We start from the raw sequence: 21,249 nt of genomic DNA on the forward strand, positions 1-21,249 counted from the left end.
CGTAGTGCATTAGCACTGCTCACACACACATATACCACTTAACGGATCCCCTCGGTTCAACGCCGAACAAAAGAAACTTAACCGGAACATGCTCACCAAGTCAATCCGCTTTTTCGCCAAAACAAAAGCTCCGATGGTCGCTGAACTCAACACTTCGATGTCAAAACACCCGTCATCACATGCTTTATTCTGACCCGCACGAAAAAAAAAATAATAAACACGCCGAATTCGGTCGCACGTTTCACTAATTTTCCACCAAAATATTCAGATTTTTTTTTATAACACCACGATTCATCATCATGGCAGGATCGCCAATGTGATATCCTAGTATTTAATTGACTAACAAAACAAATACAAATTCTTTCACAAGCCGGGAGACATGCTCCATCTTTATTCGTCCAACACTGACTGACTCACCACCTCTCAGCTGCGCACTACTACACTCACAACTCTACACGCTTCCAGCGGTCTACCTAAACTACACTAATATTTAGGATGCCACAGATTGTACTTGCTCGTGGCTGGTTTTTGGAAGGTTTTTTTTCGGTATCGACAGGTTGCCATCCCAAAAAAAAGAAGGGGAAAGGAGAACGATAAAATGCTTAAGCACATAACCTAACACGGCAGTCGAAACAGAACCTACAGCAGAATGTGACATCCGTCGTTGCGGTTGTGGTTCCGGTTCCAGTTTCCGGCTTGGAATTGCGCGCCAAGAAGATAATAAAAAGGTAAAACAGTTTAATTTATGTGTGGCATAGTTTTTTTCTGCTTGGTTCGAGTCGGTTTGCTTTTTTTGCTTTTGGTTCTGATTTGGTGTTAATTTTTGCATTTGTATTTTTGCTAACGATTCTGTTATATACGGTTTTGGCAACAATGTGTCTAATTTGTTTATTCAGTGTTGCCAACATATTTTTGTTCAAGTAATTTCAAGAATAACTGTTAAATTGTGACCCCAGCTGAACTATAGGTAGTAATTTCCGGAGCAAAAACCACCATAAAAAGGTAGATAACAACTTCCGGTGATGAAATGGCGCTGTAAAATACTGCTAAACATGTTTTCCTCGTTTTACGACTGGCAGGATAATGATGTGCAAGATGCATTTTACCACCATCACCCATCAACAAGTGGGAAGCGGTACTGCGGTACCAGAGTCGGAAGTGACTCACCACGTTTTTGTGGTTATATGTCACCTTGACGTTTCATTCAGGATACACTCAAACCCCGATGGTTTGACACCAACTGTTGTCAAACGAATGGGGTCACTTTTTAGTTTGACACCCCTTTTACACGGAGTTCACACACACTACCAAACTTTTGTTTGAAAGTGTGCGTGAGCGCCGTGTAAAAAGTGACAGTTCGTCACTTTTTAGTTTGACTTTGACCAACCAAAGGGGTACAAACTAAAACAGTGTCGAACGAAAAAGTGACCAACCACCGGGGGCTGAGTGTATTACACATCCGAACGAACGTTAATTATTTAGGTGACACAGTTGTTGTAAAATAATTAACTTACAAATTACCCAGCTTTGAGTAGGTTTACTTTAAACCAACTTTGATTTTGTAGGTCTTCGTTGAATAATTGTATAGTTGCTGAGCAGTGCTGCCAGTTTCTTCCTATAATTTATTTACTATAAAAAAGAATAATCCAGAAAGCAGCTCATATAACAAATTAATATTTTATGCTCAACTTCAAAGGTGCAGCAACCCCCATCTTCTGTGCGATAAAAACGCCAGCAACTCTTTCAATCAATGCAAATTCTCCCAAGTATAATCCTGGCAGGGATGCTAACTATTCAAATTCAAACGAGCTCGCTTTGTCCAGAACCATTTCTTTCCAATCAGGACAGCGATTTGTTAAAAGAAAGGGTGGAGAAACTAGGAGTATATAGTGCATAAAAGAGAAGTTTACTGCACTTCTTTTTCCCGGAAAACGGATCGAGTTTCAAGAAACGAGCTGAGATATAAAAAAATATCAAAATGAAAATCCTTTTGCGCTGCGGGAAGAAGGAAAAGAAATCCTTCTTTTTTTTCCTCCCAAGAGGATTGGAAGAACTGTTCGTAAGTTTAATCTGGTCGAATAATTCATTCGGAGGTGTTTTCGTTCACTTTGAGTTAAGGTTAGCCACGGCGAGTTAACTCTTTTTAGGGTGAACGAAAATAATTGATGGCTAACGATTGCAACTTTTGTAAGCCGACAAAACTAGGGAAAATCGAGCTCAATTTGAGTTGACCTGTGGTTTAATTATTTCAGAATTTTTAAAAACTTTGTTTTTTTTTGTAAAGTGTAAGTAAATCAAATGTGAATAATTTTGTTTTATCGTGTATTCGGTCAAAATGGGTTAAACGTACACCGTAAAGGATTTTAATCATTTGTTAGCAATAACCAAATCATCTGTTCTCAAGCTAGCACCAGAATCAGTTTCATTAAATGAAACACAACCTCAAGCTCCACAATTATCGCTGTATCAAACCATTGCCCAACTGCACATGAGGCTAGCAGACGTTCAAATAATGCTGAATTAAGTCGCACATTCCTCGAATCGCTTAACTCGCACATCTCGGAACAATTTCGACCGTTTGCAAATGGTCCCAGCTCGGGCATCCACTCGTGAAATCCTGAATAAATAATCATTATCATTGTCATTATCGGCTTTGCTGGTGCTCTCGGCACGTACCGGGAGAGAACCGGCTCGGAACTTTGCAGCGTCACTTCATGGCTCCGGCTCGAGTGGGGTCAGCTCTATAGGTCTGGAAGATGTGCCATTTGTGCCACTCACAGTCCCTCCGGGCGCCACCGCACGCTGGACACTGGCCAAGCATAGACAAACAAAGTGTATGTTGAGTTTAACCTAAATTTACCCAAAAATTAGTAAAATGTTCACAAAATTTGAGTTGAGTTGTTAGAGTTGCCTCAACACATATTTCTGAGTAGTTGCGGTTTTTACAAATTCTGAGTGATTCTGAATAAAGTGGTTTGGATCAGCGTGCAAGTTTGACAGTTCAAAACAAACAACTTAAAACATGGATGAAGCCAGCCAGCGTCGATTTGTCTGTGGCCGAAGCATGATTAACCGATAAATGCGTGTGATATTGTGCAGAAACGATCCACTTCCGGCTCGGACGTCGTCATCGTTGTGCTAAAATGTAGTCGAGAGGCCCCAGCCCGAGAAGTGAGGTTATGGTTGAGAGCATTTTCGATTGTTCGATGATCCCGGAGGACGCGTTTAGCGACCTGACCGGGGGAAAATTCAATCGAAGTCCGGTTTGGAAAAGTGGACGCCGCTCGGCATGCAAATGGCACAAGTCTAGTGGGGGACCAAGTGGCCACTCTCGAAAAGTTCACCTGCGGCAATGACGACAATGACGTGGGCCCGGTAATGACCCTCGACGGTGTGATTAGAGTGGACTTTGGATTGTTGAACTAGCACTCAAATTTTTCTGTTGGAATTTTTGAAATACCATGAGAAAATTGAAATAGCTGGCACCACTGAAGCAGAAATGATAACTGTCAATATGATACACATTTATTAAAGAATGAATAGAATATTATTTATTGCTTCAACGACAAAAAATCACTTTAAAAAATATTGCTTCATGTTTTTAAAATCATAATCTCTGTTGAGATCTGCTTGAGAGATGCGATGTTTTTCCAACGATTTCCACGTCAAGTCTGCAGTACTGCACCGCCGTGCTAGTGATGTACGCTTATCCCTGGAAAATTTATGATGGAACTCAGTTCTCCGGAACGGTGCTCGTCCCGGGAGATGAGCAGCAGGATAAGCCGTGTGATGGATCATTTTGTAATGGTGCCCGATGCTGTTTGTTGTTTTTTTTTTTATTTTAGTGGTCTTAGTGGGGCCAAAAAACTGGCAACACTTTTTATACATTCGATGATCCTTCAGAAAAAAGTAATAGTTTATTAAATATTTGTTTCATTTAAAAGTGTATTAACTTTAGAACATCACCATCAATGCCAACTTGACAAATTTGACAGCCTCAAAGCGGATGTGAAAGTCACACCGCCAGAATAAAGTAAACCATATCACTTTCCGTTTAAAGCTGGCTCAGCTTCAAGAAAAATGCGAAAAGAAAACCGGGAAGTACGTGATTTCACGGCCAAACTTTTGACACACTCATCTTGGTGCAGCATCTTGATTGGCACATGTGGCACAAAATTTTAGGGCGACCAGGAAGTTTGAATTTGAAGCTAAATTTTCTCTAACAAACGACAGGATTTTTTAAAATCAAACCTTATTTTCAATTGGTTCAATTTTTCAATTTCAAAATATTTTCAACTGGACCCACTCTTATGTTTACGTGACGCTTCAGCGTTCAACCGGTTCCGATCTTTTGTTTACGTGACGCTTCAGCGTTCAACCAGTTCAGCTCTTTTGTTTACGTGGTGCTTCAATGTTCAACTGGTTTCGCTCTTTTGTTTACGTGGTGCTTCAGCGCCCAACCGGTTCCTCTCATTTGTTTACGTTTAATCGGTTCCGCTTAATTGTTTACGAGGCGCTTTAGTGTTCAACTATGTACTACTAATTGTAACCAAACAAAACAAATTGTTGCCCGTAGTAATCCTCTGACTAACCAACAGTACAACCAATAAAAAACAAATATTATCGTCACGTCCGTCCGATCACGCAAACCGAACTGAATTGCCCGTTTGACACTTGCCTCCCACTCTCGTGCGGTCAACTGACAGCTCTCTTCGCATACACGGTGAACTTGCTTTACTCATTTCATGCATGATTGCTGGACAGATCTGAAAAAATCCCAAATCTGACGTTTTAAAAATCTGTGTTGCCAGTTTTCACATTTTGCCGTAACGGTCACCCTGCCCTCCTCCCGAATTAGTGAAGTGCTTTTCCGGATCAGCAGTTTCGAGGACGCGAAGTCGTCGTCAAAGTTGTTCCTTTTGAGAAGGGATCACACTACACTAGTGTGTGTGTGTGTACTGTGTATGTGCGCCAAAAATACCAACTGTCTCATGTCAGCTTCCCCCCTGAACCTTACAGCCCTCCCGGTGGCGGCGAAATCAGGTAAAGTGAGGAAGCGAATTGCCACATGTGGCATTCCGGCACGTTCGTCGCACGTCACTTCCGGCGCAGTATTTTTTTTTGTTTGGCCACGGGGGGTGATGAGTGAAACCACGCTCTCTGGATTTGGTGCCCTATAGACGGAGCTGGTTGAATGCCTGGAATGAGGATATGGGAAAGGAAGAAAAAAGCCATGGAAAATGGCATTCCATGGTGTTTAGTAGTTTGGATTAGGGTAGTTCATTTTTTCGGTTAAAAATAAACAATAATATTGGCAACACTGCCTTTTAAAACATTACTGTAGTATTTTTTTTACATTTAAAAGAAAGTAAGTGTCAATTTCTGCGCAGTGCTGCCAGTTTTTCAAAAAAAAATTTAGTAGAATATTTTGATTGCAAAGTAAAAACAAAGAACTTTTCGAACAAACCAAAACGAGTGCAACAGGAACCAGTCAAGTGTGTGGAGTGAATGTCGCGCCAGGTCCCGCAAAAATGGCTCCGGGGAAGCATGAAGGCAAAGTGATGAACGTGCCTGGGAAAGTTTATTTAGAGTTTAATGAGAATGTAATTACTTTATCTGCTTTTTCTGCTTTCGGATGGCATTTCGGGGATGGAGGATTGTTTTTTTTTGTCTTGCTGGGAAAAGCGAGTGCTAAACGGAGCAGTTTGCAGTGACTTTTGATGGTTACGGTAATGGAACGATGGATTCAGGGAGAGAAAAGTTTCTTTTTATTGCTTTATTTGATTCACTTTGTTTATTAAGGGAAATTTCGATGGTATTCATGAAATGCCTAATTGGAGAGTTTAAAATGACACTACTGAGTATTCACTGGCAACACTGGAAGTCTTAGAGTGCTCAAGCTTGAATAAGTTCGTCAATGTCTCAAGTATTATTTCAGGACCAATTAAGCTGCTTTTCCCAAGAAACAGCTTCTCTGCCACGTTTCATCCTAACAAAACAGCTCAATTAGGCTCATAATTCTTGCCACATACGCGGAACCACCAGGAGGAACTTCTCGCTCCATGATTAATGTCTGCTAATCCCGAGAAGCTGGCTGGATGAAGTTTACTTCCCCAACACGACCGCACACCTCGCGGAGGAAGAACTTGTACATATAATTTCATTAATTCTTTCCTCTCAATAAATCGCACATAATCAATAACTTCGCTCCCGACACGTGGACCACGCGCGCGCCTTCCGTGCTGATTGCACGTGGGTGCCGAAAGCTCACACGTGGTGGAGAGCTTAATTTGCTTTCCTTCTGTTCCGGTGGTTTGTTTTGCTGATAGTTGTTATCTATTGGTTATTGTTTTGCATTTAAGTTTTTTAAATATTTTAATATTTTAGTATTTTAGTATTTTAGTATTTTAGTATTTTAGTATTTTAGTATTTTAGTATTTTAGTATTTTAGTATTTTAGTATTTTAGTATTTTAGTATTTTAGTATTTTAGTATTTTAGTATTTTAGTATTTTAGTATTTTAGTATTTTAGTATTTTAGTATTTTAGTATTTTAGTATTTTAGTATTTTAGTATTTTAGTATTTTAGTATTTTAGTATTTTAGTATTTTAGTATTTTAGTATTTTAGTATTTTAGTATTTTAGTATTTTAGTATTTTAGTATTTTAGTATTTTAGTATTTTAGTATTTTAGTATTTTAGTATTTTAGTATTTTAGTATTTTAGTATTTTAGTATTTTAGTATTTTAGTATTTTAGTATTTTAGTATTTTAGTATTTTAGTATTTTAGTATTTTAGTATTTTAGTATTTTAGTATTTTAGTATTTTAGTATTTTAGTATTTTAGTATTTTAGTATTTTAGTATTTTAGTATTTTAGTATTTTAGTATTTTAGTATTTTAGTATTTTAGTATTTTAGTATTTTAGTATTTTAGTATTTTAGTATTTTAGTATTTTAGTATTTTAGTATTTTAGTATTTTAGTATTTTAGTATTTTAGTATTTTAGTATTTTAGTATTTTAGTATTTTAGTATTTTAGTATTTTAGTATTTTAGTATTTTAGTATTTTAGTATTTTAGTATTTTAGTATTTTAGTATTTTAGTATTTTAGTATTTTAGTATTTTAGTATTTTAGTATTTTAGTATTTTAGTATTTTAGTATTTTAGTATTTTAGTATTTTAGTATTTTAGTATTTTAGTATTTTAGTATTTTAGTATTTTAGTATTTAAGTTGAGTTTTTTTGTGTTTTTGCATTATTTTGTGTATTTTTATGAAGTTGAATCATTTTGAATCGGCTTTAAGTAGTTCACGAGAATCATATTTCTTTCTTAAGGGGGGAGCAACTCCTCTCTTATAAATTCATATTGTTATCCGAGCATTCGTTGGTGAAGGTTGTCTGAATCAACATGACTCGTCGCGTCTCGGCGCAAAACGCCGGCAATATTGCCCTACCTGCGGCTCAAGCAGGCAAAAAAGTGGGAATTTCCAAAAGGAAGGTTGAGGCCTCAACTGATGGCCAAAAACCGGGGATTTCCAAAAGGAAGGTGCTTTTGGAAGTGACATCGAACAGCAAAAAGACGAAAAAGAGCGACGGTACTGTACCGATGGATGAGGAGGAGGAGAACTCTTCGTCGCACGAGGAGCAGCTATTGAAGAACAACAAGTTCGCTGGACTGCCTGACGAGGACCAGGTAGCGGAAGCAAAGGAGAATGAAGTGAAACAGCGAAAGGAGAAACTGCCTCCTTTTATGTGAGGCAATCAGCAGCAACGATCGACTTTCGAGCGGGGCTGGTTGAACTCATCAAGTCTGGGAAAGTCCTAGGCAACATTCGTCTGTGTCAGGACGGATTTAAGGTGCTGGTGCAATCCAGGCAGCACTATCAACTGGTCAAGGATTACTTGACCGAAAACGAGGCGGAGTACTTTACCCATGATGTCGTCATGGATAAGCCGTACAAAATCGTCGTCAGAGGTCTGTACGACATGCCAGTGGAGGAATTAGCTGCCGAGCTAAAAGTTTTGAAACTGGATGTGTTGGCCGTGCACAAAATGAGCCGACGCAACAAAGACATCAAGTACCGTGACCAGCTCTACCTGCTGCATTTGGCTAAGGGATCGACGACGCTTCCTGAGCTGAAGGCAATCCGAGCGGTTTTCAACATTATCGTGTCGTGGGAGCGATACCGACCAGTGCACCGTGACGTCACACAATGCTTCAACTGCCTGGGCTTCGGGCACGGAGGTAAGAACTGCCACCTGAAGCGTCGTTGCGCCAAATGTGGTACCGATGCGCACATCACATCCCAGTGCATCCAAGATTCGCTGGTGAAGTGCCTCAACTGCAACGGTGAGCACTCGTCAACCGACCGAAAGTGCCCCAAGAGAGCTGAGTTCGTGAAAATTCGGCAGCAAGCATCGACGAAGAATCAGCCTCAGCGTCGTAGAACTCCTCCAGCCCTGGTGGAGCAAAATTTCCACCTCTTCAACCGCGACGCCAGGTCCCGAACTTGGCACCGTTGCCGTTGGATCCCAGGAAGAGAGCTGAGATGAATCATCCACGGCCGGGTTCCAGCCAGGAGCCGAGACCGCCACCACCGGGCTTCAGCCAGGAGCCAAGACCAACCCAAGAACCAGCAGTTGAGGAAAATGGTAATGATCTTTACACCTCAACCGAACTCCTCAATATTTTCAAACAGATGTCCGCTGCACTGCGTGGATGCAAAACCAAGACCCAGCAGATTGAAGTGCTGACCTCGTTCGTCATCCAGTATGGATCGTAGGTCCCTCAAGCTGCTGAATTGGAACGCTTGCTCCATTAGGAGGAAGAATTTAGAGCTGGTGGATTTTCTTCGCGAGAAGGAGATCGACGTAGCTGCCATCACGGAAACTCATCTGAAGCCCGGTGAAAAAGTTTATCTGCAAAACTACAAGATCGCGACGCAGCTCGACAGGACCACCTCTGGAGGAGGAGGTGTGCTTGTCGCTGTTCATCGTGATCTCAAGCCACGCCGGCTGCCACACTTTAAGCTGGACATCATCGAGGCCGTTGGGGTGGAAATTCCCACTTCGGTTGGCCCAGTACTCTTCATTGCTGCATACTGCCCACGTCAGGTGAATGCCAGAGATGGTTCAGCAGCAAAACTGAAGAGCGATATCCAGAAGCTGACACGGCGGAGCGCAAAGTACATCATCGCTGGTGACCTCAACGCGAAGCATGAAGTTTGGGGCAACAGCAGGAGGAATCGGAACGGAGTGATTCTGCACAACGATCTGCAAAACGGATACTACAACGTTGTGAGTCCGGATCGTCCAACGAGGGTGGCTCGGTCTGGGAATCACTCAATCATCGACTTCTTCATTACCAATATGGCTGAGAACGTGGCTCATCCTGAGGTGTTTGAAGAGTTGAGTTCTGATCACTATCCGGTGGTTGTGGAGGTTGGAGCTTCCGTTACTCCGCAGCGGCAACCAACCCGGAAAGATTACCACAACGTTGACTGGCAGCAGTTTCAGCAAGTGGTAGACAGCAACATCGACTATGATCAACACCCGGAAACTTCTGCCGATATTGATCGTTCGCTGGAGGTGATCCAGCAGGCTATCAACCAAGCAGAGGCTGCCAACGTTCGGGAGGTTCCTGTTAATTTTAAGGTAACTGATATTGACGTAGATACTAAACACTTGATTAGACTTAGGAATGTTTATAGGAGACAATATCAACGGACTGGGGACTATGACAAAAGATTTCAGTGAACAATTTGAACAAAATCATACAAGACCGACTTGACAATATCAGAAATCAAGAATTTTCAAAACATGTAAGCCAGCTTGGGAATTATTCAAAACCATTTTGGAAACTTTCAAAAGTTCTTAAAAACAAACCAAAGCCTATTCCTCCTCTTATTGTTGAGGATTCTCCTTTGATTACATCCGAGGAAAAGGCAAATGCACTTGGGCTTCATTTTGTTAGTTCTCATAATCTTGGCGCTTCCATGACCAGCCGTAAAGAAACATCAGTTGCCAATAGTATTTCAACAATTAATAACTCTACCTTTGAATTTCCTGCAGATTCCCATGTTTCTGGTGAGGAAGTCAAAGTTGCAGTAAACAAATGAAAAATATGAAAGCTCCTGGCTTTGATAACATTTTTAATCTAGTGTTGAAAAAACAGAGTGATCAGTTCTTTCAACATCTAGCCAATATTTTCAATAAATGTTTGCAACTTGGTTACTTCCCTACCAATTGGAAGCTGGGCAAAGTCATACCAATTTTGAAGCCTCAAAAGATCCAACATCGCCAACAAGTTATCGTCCCATTAGTCTTTTGAGTAGTCTGTCCAAACTCTTTGAGAAGGTCATCTATTCAAGGCTTTTGGATTTTACCAACGATAATAATATAATTTTGAACGAGCAGTTTGGCTTCCGAAAGCATAGAAATTCTCGTATGTTTGGCAGGTTAAGCACTCTAACTCCATCAATTTGCTGACTAATGCAAAACATAGAAACTTGCTTGCTCACTTCTTATTGAGCTGTTTATCACTGGATTTCAGATGAAAACGCTTTTAATTAGCTTTAATTGAATGTCAAAGTTCTGACCTGCCAACATTAGAGGCACGCTGGATTAGATGCTGTTCCCCTAATACTGCTCATCAGCTTACGAGAGTAACTAAAATCATCAAGCAGAACAAGCTTGAGTCTAAATCAACTGCTATGGCTTTGTTGGATGTTGAGAAGGCTTTTGACAATGTTTGGCATGATGGTTTGATACATAAACTGTATTTATACGGTTTTCCAATGTATCTTATCAAAATTATCCAGCACTATCTTTCGGAGAGATCGTTCAAGGTTTTTCTGAATGGGATTGCTTCTGGATTATTCAACATTGATGCTGGGGTTCCCCAAGGAAGTATTCTTGGCCCACTTCTGTACAATATTTTTACATCTGATTTGCCTACTCTTCCTGGTAATGGTGTGTTGTCACTTTTGCTGATGACACTGCCGTTATTTATAAGGGTAAAATAACCAGATATTTAGTTGGCCGTCTTCAGAAGGGTCTTGACGTTCTTTCCGAATACTTTGGCGACTGGAAAATTCGCATAAATGCAGCCAAAACTCAAACCATCATTTTTCCACTTTCCAAATCGGCCCGATTTGCCCCAAAGGATGATGTTTTGATTAAAATGAATGATGTTTCGATACCCTGGTCAAAGGAAGTTGTCTATTTAGGTCTCATACTTGACTCGAAACTTTTGTTTCGGCAGCATGTAGACAAAATATTGAACAAGTGCAGCATTCTCATCAGGTGTTTGTATCCTTTAATTAACAGAAAATCAAAGCTTTCTTTGAAAAATAAGTTAGCTGTTTACAAACAAATAATTTACCCCGTTATTGAGTATGCAGTACCTGTTTGGGAGTGTTGCGCTAGAACTCATAAATTGAAGCTCCAGCGTGTCCAAAACAAGGTACTCAAAATGGTTTTGAATGTTCCTGGCTGGACAAGATCAAGTGAGGTTCATGAATTAGCAGAAGTAAAAACGTTGGATCAGAAGATTCAAGAGAAATGTTTGAAATTCAGGGAAAATGTGCTATTTCTGAATACCCCTTGATTCAAGGATTGGTTTAGTTTATGGTAAGTTTAAGTTAGTTTTAGGTTAGGTTATGTTTTCTTGACATTTTTTTCCTCATTGTACCTAGTGTTACAAAAATGATAAATCATATACTTTTAAAGTTATGAAAATAAACAGTGTTTAAATCACGAAAAGCAAACTAAAGCTGAAGAGCCACAGCTGACCACTTATTATGTAAACCAAATGTAATTATTATAAGAAAGATTCAATAAAGTATATTTAATTCAAAAAAAAATCAAAAAAAAACTCTCTTATAAATTCAAGTTCAGCCCAGAAAACCGCTGACCTCAGGTGCTGATAACAGGCCCCAGAAATTGCGATAAAAAACTTTTTCTTTTCCTTAAACTTGGTCGGTAATTTTGCCCATCCGTTCCGTTCAATGCCCAGACTCGCTCCTGAAGACGTTTTTTTTCCTCTCCGAGCCGAACATTTGGCAATTATTGATTCTGACATGTTTTGTACCTGTCGAAACCCTCTTGAGGAGGCAGAAGAGTTGGGTTCTCGTTTTTCGACTCGTCCTCGAAAGATGATTGGAAGTGACGTTTTTGTTTTCCCCACAAATGGAAGGGCCTTCGATGGAGGCGCACGGTCGTTTCAAGAACACTTTGCCACAATTTCCAAGCTGTCGTGCGTCCCCTTTGAAAATCAGTTTTCCACTCTGGCACAAAGTGTAATGATGAGCAGGAAATTTTCCCCCAAGTCCCGCCGGAAATGGCGGTGGCCACTTGAAACTTTTTTAATTATCCAGCGATCTTTATTTTTTGGATGCGGACGAGTGATACTAATCTCCGGGACCGCGAGCTGTGGTTCTTAAATCCGCACCGCAAACTTGCTAAACAGCTTCATCAACTTTTCATAAAGCACATCAACAGTCAGCGGGGTTGTTGAGGGGGGTGGAGGGGGGAGTAGCTTTCGCGAGTAATAAACTGCTTCCTGTGCTTTTTAATGAGGCATCTGCGCGCACCAGGACACAATAGACGCTTTTCCCGGTTGTTGGTGTTTGTTGGTGGTGCCGCCTATTCAAGGTGAGATGGGGTTTAGTGCCACTTTGGCATATATACTAGAATTAACAACAGTTTCCTAAAGCAGCATGAGCAGTTGCTTATGTTTGCGTAGTTGAGGATTTTCATGTGTGTTTGAATATGGTTTTATCTGGATAATTTTAAAAAATTCCTTCGGTTTTTCAGTTTCGGTTTCAAACTTTTTTTGATTTGTTTGTGAGGATGCCGTGAAGAATTTCCCTTATCATCTCAAAAAAGGGAACCGTACCAGTCCTCTCTGTTGTTTTACCCTCCAGTACAGTTGTTTCTCAATATAAGTGTGAAAAAAATCCTAGTTTTAGAGAATTTTTGTTTGCGAAAAATAACAATGTTCCAAAGATTTGTAAATATACCGAGACATTTTGAAAATAATAGCCTAACTTTGAAAAAAAAAAAAAAAAAAAAAAAACATCAAAGAACTCAAAGCAAGAAAAGTGTTTTCAGATGTTCAAATAAATCACATTGATATATTCAGCCATTCAACGTCGAACAGGAAGCCTCCAAACAAAAAGTGCTCTGATTTGGCTCAAATTCGGAGCGGCGGTTCTTTGACCCAAATAATTTGATCCGTATTTTTTTGTTTGGCGATTAGGGTGCTCCTACCCAAAATAGGTTGGCGTTTTTTGTCAATCTTCGCAAAAACCACATTAAAAAAAAATCAAATTTCCGGAACGGCTAGACCAATTATTGAGCGCTACATTTCAAAAGAAAAGTTATCAGTTGGGCTTTTCATGAAAAATATGTTGAGGTCCAAAAAAAAAACTAGCTGAATATTTGAAAAGGTCCTATGAAAATTTCATTTGCCGATTTCAAGGTCTCGGGACCAAAGAGCTTATGTTTGAAATTATGTTTTCGTAATTCCTTGCAACATTTTACACAACATTTCCAACATAATGCGAATATCCATTATCACAATTCGGAGATATAATTGTTTGAACATAAAAACAGGAAAATGACGAAAGCGGGTAAAAATCAACACTTTTCACAAAAACTACCAAAACACTAAAATTTCTGCCATGACCTATACTTTTTTTTAGTACCATTTTTTTTGTTATTGATATACGCAACTTTCGGTACCCAAACATGTACACAGGAAAAAAATCATGGTAATATTACATCTGGGAAGGAGTACATCTTTAATGTCAGAAAAAAAGGTGTAATTTTACCTCTGGAAATGTGTAATTTTACCACTTTTCTGGTGTAATGTTGCTTTTTAAGTCTAAATTGATATTAAATTACATCATAAAAGAGGTAATATTTGACCTGCCAAAATTACAGCTTCCAAATTTACATTATTTTATTCTGTGTATGTAAAATATGTATTCACATATTTTTCCTGAAAAGCCCAACTAATAAACTTTCTTTTGAAACGTGGGACTCCAAAATCGGTTCAGCCGTTCCGGAGATAGGGGAGTTATACCATTTCCAATCAAACACCTATCTTCGTCATATGGAGAGTTTGATGCTCGATTAAAGCTCCAAAAATACTATTTAGGCTAAAAGCTTACCATTAACAGACCCGCCTTGAGTAAGCACTTTTGATCATAATTTCAATTTTGCGAGACCATTCCTCATCATTTTGTTGGCACACACATCCGCACGCAAGATGAGAGCTTAACTGCTTAACGAAAGTCGCCATCAATATCTTTTCACTTGCGCAAACGTTTTGAAAGCGCTCGATTAATATCGAATTGCTTCCAACTACCGGCAACATGTTCTTTTGAACATTAGTTAGTCACTCACTTGAAAAATAATCCCGAAACATGTAAATAATTAGTAAGCACCATCAAAAAAACAAACGCGCCAAGTCTTTTGACGTTTGACTTTTGACGACCCATTCCAATCGAAGGCTGAAGAAAACCGAGCGAGAAGCGAAGGCGAATAAAGAACAGAGGGCGGCCACCAACACCACCAACAGCGCCTGCTGGAGTGAGTCACTTTCTCTATCAATGCTACTTTTCGTGAGTAGCAGACCCAAAAGAGCGCAGGAAGAAAAAAGAACTATACTGAAAATAGAAAAATTGCCGTGGCCCAATGCATTCTCGTCCACGGTGTGTTTTCTGGGCAACCTTAAGGAGAAAAAATAGTCATCGCTAATTTCAAATGTGTCTTATAGAAAAATTTCTCAGCTTTCCAATGCTTCTAAGAGCGAAATGTTTCATCGGGAAATTTCTGATATATCTCTATTTTAAGCTTTTTGTTTTAAAATCCTTAATCATTTAATGGAAACTTCTGAATAAAAGTCCAGGAAACTTGCCAAATGATGTGTTTCATGTGTCATTTACTCATCAAAATGTGCAAAATTAGACGAGAAACAACTTTGTAGAAGGTTGCAATCCGCTAAACATAAACAAAATAAGTATTAACCGAATTTGTGAAGATATGGGATTTATTCAGAAATAACAATCATAAACCCGTATTAAAATATGAGTTTTACAAAAACAAATAGATTATAACATAATTGTTGTGTACAAATAACACCAGTCTGCTCTGATTTAGCTTGTTCAACCGAAACTTTGGCAGGTTTGTGGTTGATAGGGTATAACTAGATTTTTATGAATAAATATCATATTTCCTTAACCAAACATCAACCATCTGCATGAATACAAAACATGTTAAATACTCGAAATTGAACTACATACTACTGTTGCAAGCTTTAGGAGAAATACTATTCATTTGTATGAAATGATTGTTTTAGTTTTTTTTTGTATTAAATGATCAAGGAATAAGCCACTTTTTGGAAGTCGTATAAATCTCATCATTTAAAAGATGTTTTATGCAATACCTTGATTTTTGTTGAAATAGCTTGAAAAGGACGTTTCTGTTTGATAATATTTAATTTTTGTTCAAGCAAATAACAAAGTTTGTGACAGTGTTTTCAGCATTCTGAGTTGAAAGACTCGAGTTTTATTGCTACTTTTGTGTGCATTTTCAACAGTCAACATTTTATAAAATTTTATCTTAGTTTTATACTCGTGAAAAAAGGACTTTTATGACTTTTGAAGCTTACAACAGTAATATGTAGCAAAAAGCTTAAAATATAGATATCTCAGAAATTTCCCGATGAAACATTTCGCTCTTAGAAGCATTGGAAAGCTGAGAAAATTTCCTATAAGACACATTTGAAAGTAGCGATGACTATTTCTTCCTGAAAAGTTTGTTCTAGAAAACACACCGTGCGTCTGATTAGAATACATTTGGGAATTTTTTTTTAATGTTTGTTAAAGGAATAACTTTTAGTAAACGTAAAAAAAAAAAAAAAAAAAAAACAGCTCTCTCCGTGTACGCACGAGAGCATGCAGCTAGTGCTCAGTGCTCCATCGTTTTTTCCATTTTTTTCGCCGTAATTGATTGTGGTTTCCCGCGAGTTTGCTTCTCCAGCATGCCAAAGGCCGGCCGTGGCCGTGGCAGTTCGAGTGCGGCCTCGAAAAACCCGCGAAGTTCGTCTACCGGCCGTGTGCAAAAAGGTAAACAAACCAAGCCGTGTCGGCCGCCATCGCGCAGGGGAGCGTCAGCGCTGAAGGCATCGACAAAAAGTTACTACATCCTGGATATGTCCCAAGATCACCAGTGCGAACCCGTTCCGGTACTTCCGGTGCCACGACCAGAGGCACATCAACATCCGCCAATATCCCCATCAGGAACGAGTTCCAGATGCTGAGCGACGACGAAGAAAATAACAACTCTGACGGTAGCAGCACTACCGACGACGACGACGACGATGATGGTCGTGCACGGAAAAAAGTGTCGACGTCAAAAAAGAACAACTCTCCAGCGGAACGTAGACCACCTCCAATTTTTGTTTTGGACACGTTAGCGGACGATGTTGACGAGTTGCTGGAAGGCCTCGGATATTGTCTGAAAATCGGTAAGTCGGCAGTGCAAGTGATCACACTGACCAAAAAGAATTTTGACCTGGTGTTTGAAGAATTGAAGCGTAGCAACTTCAACTTCTACACATTCAACCCCGAGAAGCCCCTGTTAAGGTCGTCTTGCAGGGTTATCAAGACCGTCCGATCTCCGACCTGAAGGGTCACCTTTCGGACGCCGGAATAAAACCGCGGGAGATTAAAGTGCTCTCGCGCAAGACAACGGTAACAGGTACACACACACTGTACCTGTTGTACTTCGACCGCGGCACCGTCAAGATCCAAGACCTGCGGCGGACTAAAACGTTGGACGGTTTTTGGGTAAACTGGCGGTTTTACACCAAGAACCCGACGGACGTAGCGCAATGCCACCGTTGCCAGAAATTCGGCCACGGCTCGCGGAACTGCAACCTCCGGCCCCGCTGCGTGAAGTGCGGTGAGTCACACCTCTCGGAGGCGTGCGCACTGCCACGAAAGGCGGACTTGGGGGACAAGGCAGAACAAACCAAGCCGCGCGTAAAGTGCGCGAACTGAGACGGCAACCATTCCGGCAATTACCGCGGATGCGTCGCGCGCAAGGCCTACCTCGAGGAGCAGGAAAAGAGAAAAAAGAAAGCGTCCCACCCTCCTCAGCGAAGTACGAGCGCAGCCGTTCCTGCAGCTGGACAGCGTACGGTTCCAGCGGAAAACTCAGCGTTCCCTCCTGGTTGGGGGCGTTCGTTCGCCAGCGTGGTCGCTGCCGGTAGCGGCAGTACGGCCCAGCAAGAAGTCACCGGGAAGATCTCTTCACCCTGCCGGAGTTCTTTGCTCTCGCGGGGAGATGATGACGCGGTTTCGGAGCTGCCGGAACAAGGCAGAACAATTTCTGGCCCTTGGGGAACTGATGATCAAACACATCTACAAAGGATAAATTTTCTGTGATCTAGTATTAAGCTTTCTCTTCCTCTATCCCCTTTCCTTTGCAATTTCTGTAAGTTTTTTTTATATAGTTTTTTCTTACTCTTGCTAGTGCCTTAGTTAAAGAAATAATTGTTCCTAAATGGATTATGATGCAACACACAGCTGTAAGGAACTCCAAAACTCTGTTATGCACTTCAAAATAACTCATTGTATCTTGATTATTCACCAATAAAACCGAATTGAAATTGAATCAAAATTAAACGTAAAAATAAACAGAAATGTTCACAAAAAGTTGCTCCAAACGATGGTGTACTTGGTTTTAGTAACTTTTAAGAAACACTACAGATTATCCAGCATCATTCAAACACGACCGCTTATTAGGCTTAAAATGGGTAGATTTCCCCTATGTTTTTTTTCGAAAAATTTGGTTTTTGCGAAATTTGACGAAAAACGCAATTTTTTGGAACATCCTATTTCGGATAAGAGCACCCTAATTAGGGGGAAACAGAAAGTCTCCAAATCAAAAGTGCTCCGATTTGAAGTTGGAGTTCTTTGACTCATATCATTAGCCCCTTATTTTTTTGTTTAGTGATTATAATCACTGTCACTTTCACTTTCTGTTTCGCGTTAAATGGCAGTTTTAAGGGGTTACTTACACGTAGGAAATTAAAAAAATCCACTAAAAATACGATTTTCAATCACTACTGAAGGCAATAGATAATTTTAGCTCAAAATGTTGCCATGCGCAGAGCGAACTGTCAAATTTTTTGAGCGTTTCTCATGAAATAACGAGCTGACTTATGGCCTATCTACAATCACTTTGTTTAGAATAATTACCTAAGTAAAGTAAAACAGAAAAGTTACTCAGAAAACTTACGGCCGTCATCTACAATCAACATAGAAAACTTGCTGGACTGAAATACGTTGCTATGCAGTTGTTTGTTTACCTTTGATATGAAAACGTCAACTTACTGTAGATTTTGATTTTTTCCAAACTATACGTCAAGTTTCTAATTTGATTACGTTTGCATTGTAGAGGATCAGATTCAAATCCCTAAGCTAAGTGCAATTTTCTAAGTAAAGTGATAGATAGGCCATTACTGCTGCCACGATATCTCGAGATTGTATGGACCAAATTGGCTAAAATTTAGAGCGAAGATATGTCCCGTGTGCATGAAGAAGTCCATTTTTTTAAGTTGACGATTTTATATATATTTGTTTAAATGTTTCTGAAAATCAGCACACGGGACTGGTTCAACGAGTCTTTACCAAAAATTTCAAATAGCAGACAAATAGCTTTAAATTTATTTTGTTAATAGTTTAAAATGTATATTTTATACTCTGAAACAGACTTTCAAAAAAAGTTCAAAATACTAAGCTTTAATTCAGAAATTCGAAAATTTTGATTCACAGAAGAAAAGAATTATAAGTTTACCACGTTTAGTACATCGAAATAAAGTTTCGTAAATTTCGATGAAAGCCGCTTTTTTCAAAAGCAAAGTAAGTGGTACAAATTTCATGTGATGATTTTTTATGACTGAGCTGGATTTTTACACGAAAAGCAATTATTTTGTATATTTTCCACACCGGATTCGCTATAACCTTAACATTGAAACTAGAGAATAGTTTGAATTCTCATGTCTCAATGGTAATGAGCTCTCACTGAACTTGCACTGAACCATGCAGCACCAATATTATGTATTTTCTGCAGTGACACGTGCACTGGGCAACACAATATGGCATGTAGGATGATGATTGGAGTTGTTTGATCAGATGCTAGAGTTGTTCTCCCACCTCAAAGGTCAACTACTCTGGCATTGACTGTAATATTTACTAACCTGAACAAACAGCCAACCGGACGCATACGTTTGCGAAAGGGGGGTTAAGGAAGTTTTATACTGAAAGGTTAGGAAGTTTCACATTTACACTTACGATTTTGAATAAAGCGAAAATTAAAAATAAACACAATTGAAAGCAATCATCTAATCTCCCTTAGCTGAGAAATTCCAATCCTCATTGTCAAATAAGTAAAACATCTGCCGAGCACAACCAGGACAAACCGCACGGAACAATCTCAGACAGAGCCGCATACCGTGCGGCCAAGGACGTCGCCTGGACCAAACGGTAAGCCCAGCGTAGAGTAGGTATATGCAATCCAATCCATTTTGTCTGGTTAGTGTGGTTAGTGTTAATGAATTTCACATGTCACCCCGGGGTGGGAGGAAAACTGGGGGTAGGTTGGTTGGTTGGTTGGTTGGTTTTAGTTGGTCGGATAGTTGTGGACAATTATCATAGGTCATGCTTCGGAATGTTGGAGAAGCTTCCAGGCGGAGAGAAGTTCTTGCCAAGTCACGGGCAAAAGTTGGCAGTCTGCTCTAAGCTGTTGCTTGTTTTATCAGCAAAATTAATTAACACGAGCTCGGGAGCAAATTGCTTGAGCGCATGCAAATTTCTGCCTGTTCTCGGTAGGGGATATGTAGTAGAGTTTGGACCTTGGCCTAACGGGACCGTTGAAAGTCAAATGAGTGTAGGACGTACAGTTCTGGTCATGGAACGTTAACTGTTTTAGACGGTTCATGTCACAGATGAAGTTGAAGATAATATTAAATAAACAGTACAAACATACTAGAAAAGCCTGTCTTTAATTGGCGAATACTAATAGCAAAATGCTTTTGAAACATAAATTCAACCCTCGAGGGCAACATAATTTTACACAACTGTCCCAATTGATGCAGGCTATCAAAAAGGCACTGCATTATTCATGAGTGCAAGTCACCAGCAGAAGACTCTCGGAGACAAATCTATCCTCATTGCTTGTTGCCACAATCCCGCAAAGCCCCCAAATATCGTTATAAAAACCACATAAATTTGCCACACAAACTTACAACAAAGCTCTTTGCTCTGCTCATTCGCAAGCTCCCATTTGGAATGAAGCTCTTTCCGGAAAAAAAGCAGCACCGGAAAGCGAAAAAAAAAAAAAAACTCTTCCCCGCACCCTCAGTTTACTTTCGCCCTTCCGCCGTTCCTGCCGAAAGTCAGGTGGTTACGGCGGTTCCGAACTTGAGGCAGATACTTGATATCATCAATTATAATTGTGGATGGGCGAAAAACTTTCCAATTTTGGAGCTCTTCCTCTCGACGTCGTCGCCAAATAGAAAACTCGAGCACCCGGATGTGTTGCCTCGGGGCGCTGTGCAGAGGAAAATGTGTGTGTGTGTGTGGGGAAAACTCCTTTGAATGCAACCACAGGAGAGTGGTTTCCGACCGGGAGTGGAGTTTGCGAGGGCTCTGCGCGGGTGCTGCCGAGGAACGTCATCAAATTCCCAAACACGTTCCTGCCATCACATGCCAAGCCGAACCTAGTCAACTTGAACGCTAACCCACTGTAGACGAGGCCATTCCGTAGTAGTAGCAGCAGCAGCAGCCGTGCCACCCCGTGGTGGATCCGGTGAAAATCTATTAAAATTTAATATTACTCGAGATGGGACTAAATGGATATTCGGAAGAACCGTGAAGTTGGATGATCGAGACTAAAAATTAAAAAAAAAATGACAAATCCAGACATTTTATTTTCTTAAATGTAAAACTCGACTAACTACACTGAAAATTTAAACTAAAACAGATAAGAACTGAATTAACAATTTTACAAAAACAAAAAAAAAATGACAATTCTGTCCGATATCAGCCAATTTTATGAAATTTTATTATTTATATTTTTTGATGAACCGAACCAAACCTATGACCAAAAAAGGCATATAGTTGTAGGTTATGGTGAAAACAATTATGAAGAAATAGAAACACAAAAGAAAATCTTAA

This window comes from Culex quinquefasciatus, chromosome 3 (genome assembly GCF_015732765.1).
Source record: "Culex quinquefasciatus strain JHB chromosome 3, VPISU_Cqui_1.0_pri_paternal, whole genome shotgun sequence".
NCBI lineage: Eukaryota > Metazoa > Arthropoda > Insecta > Diptera > Culicidae > Culex > Culex quinquefasciatus.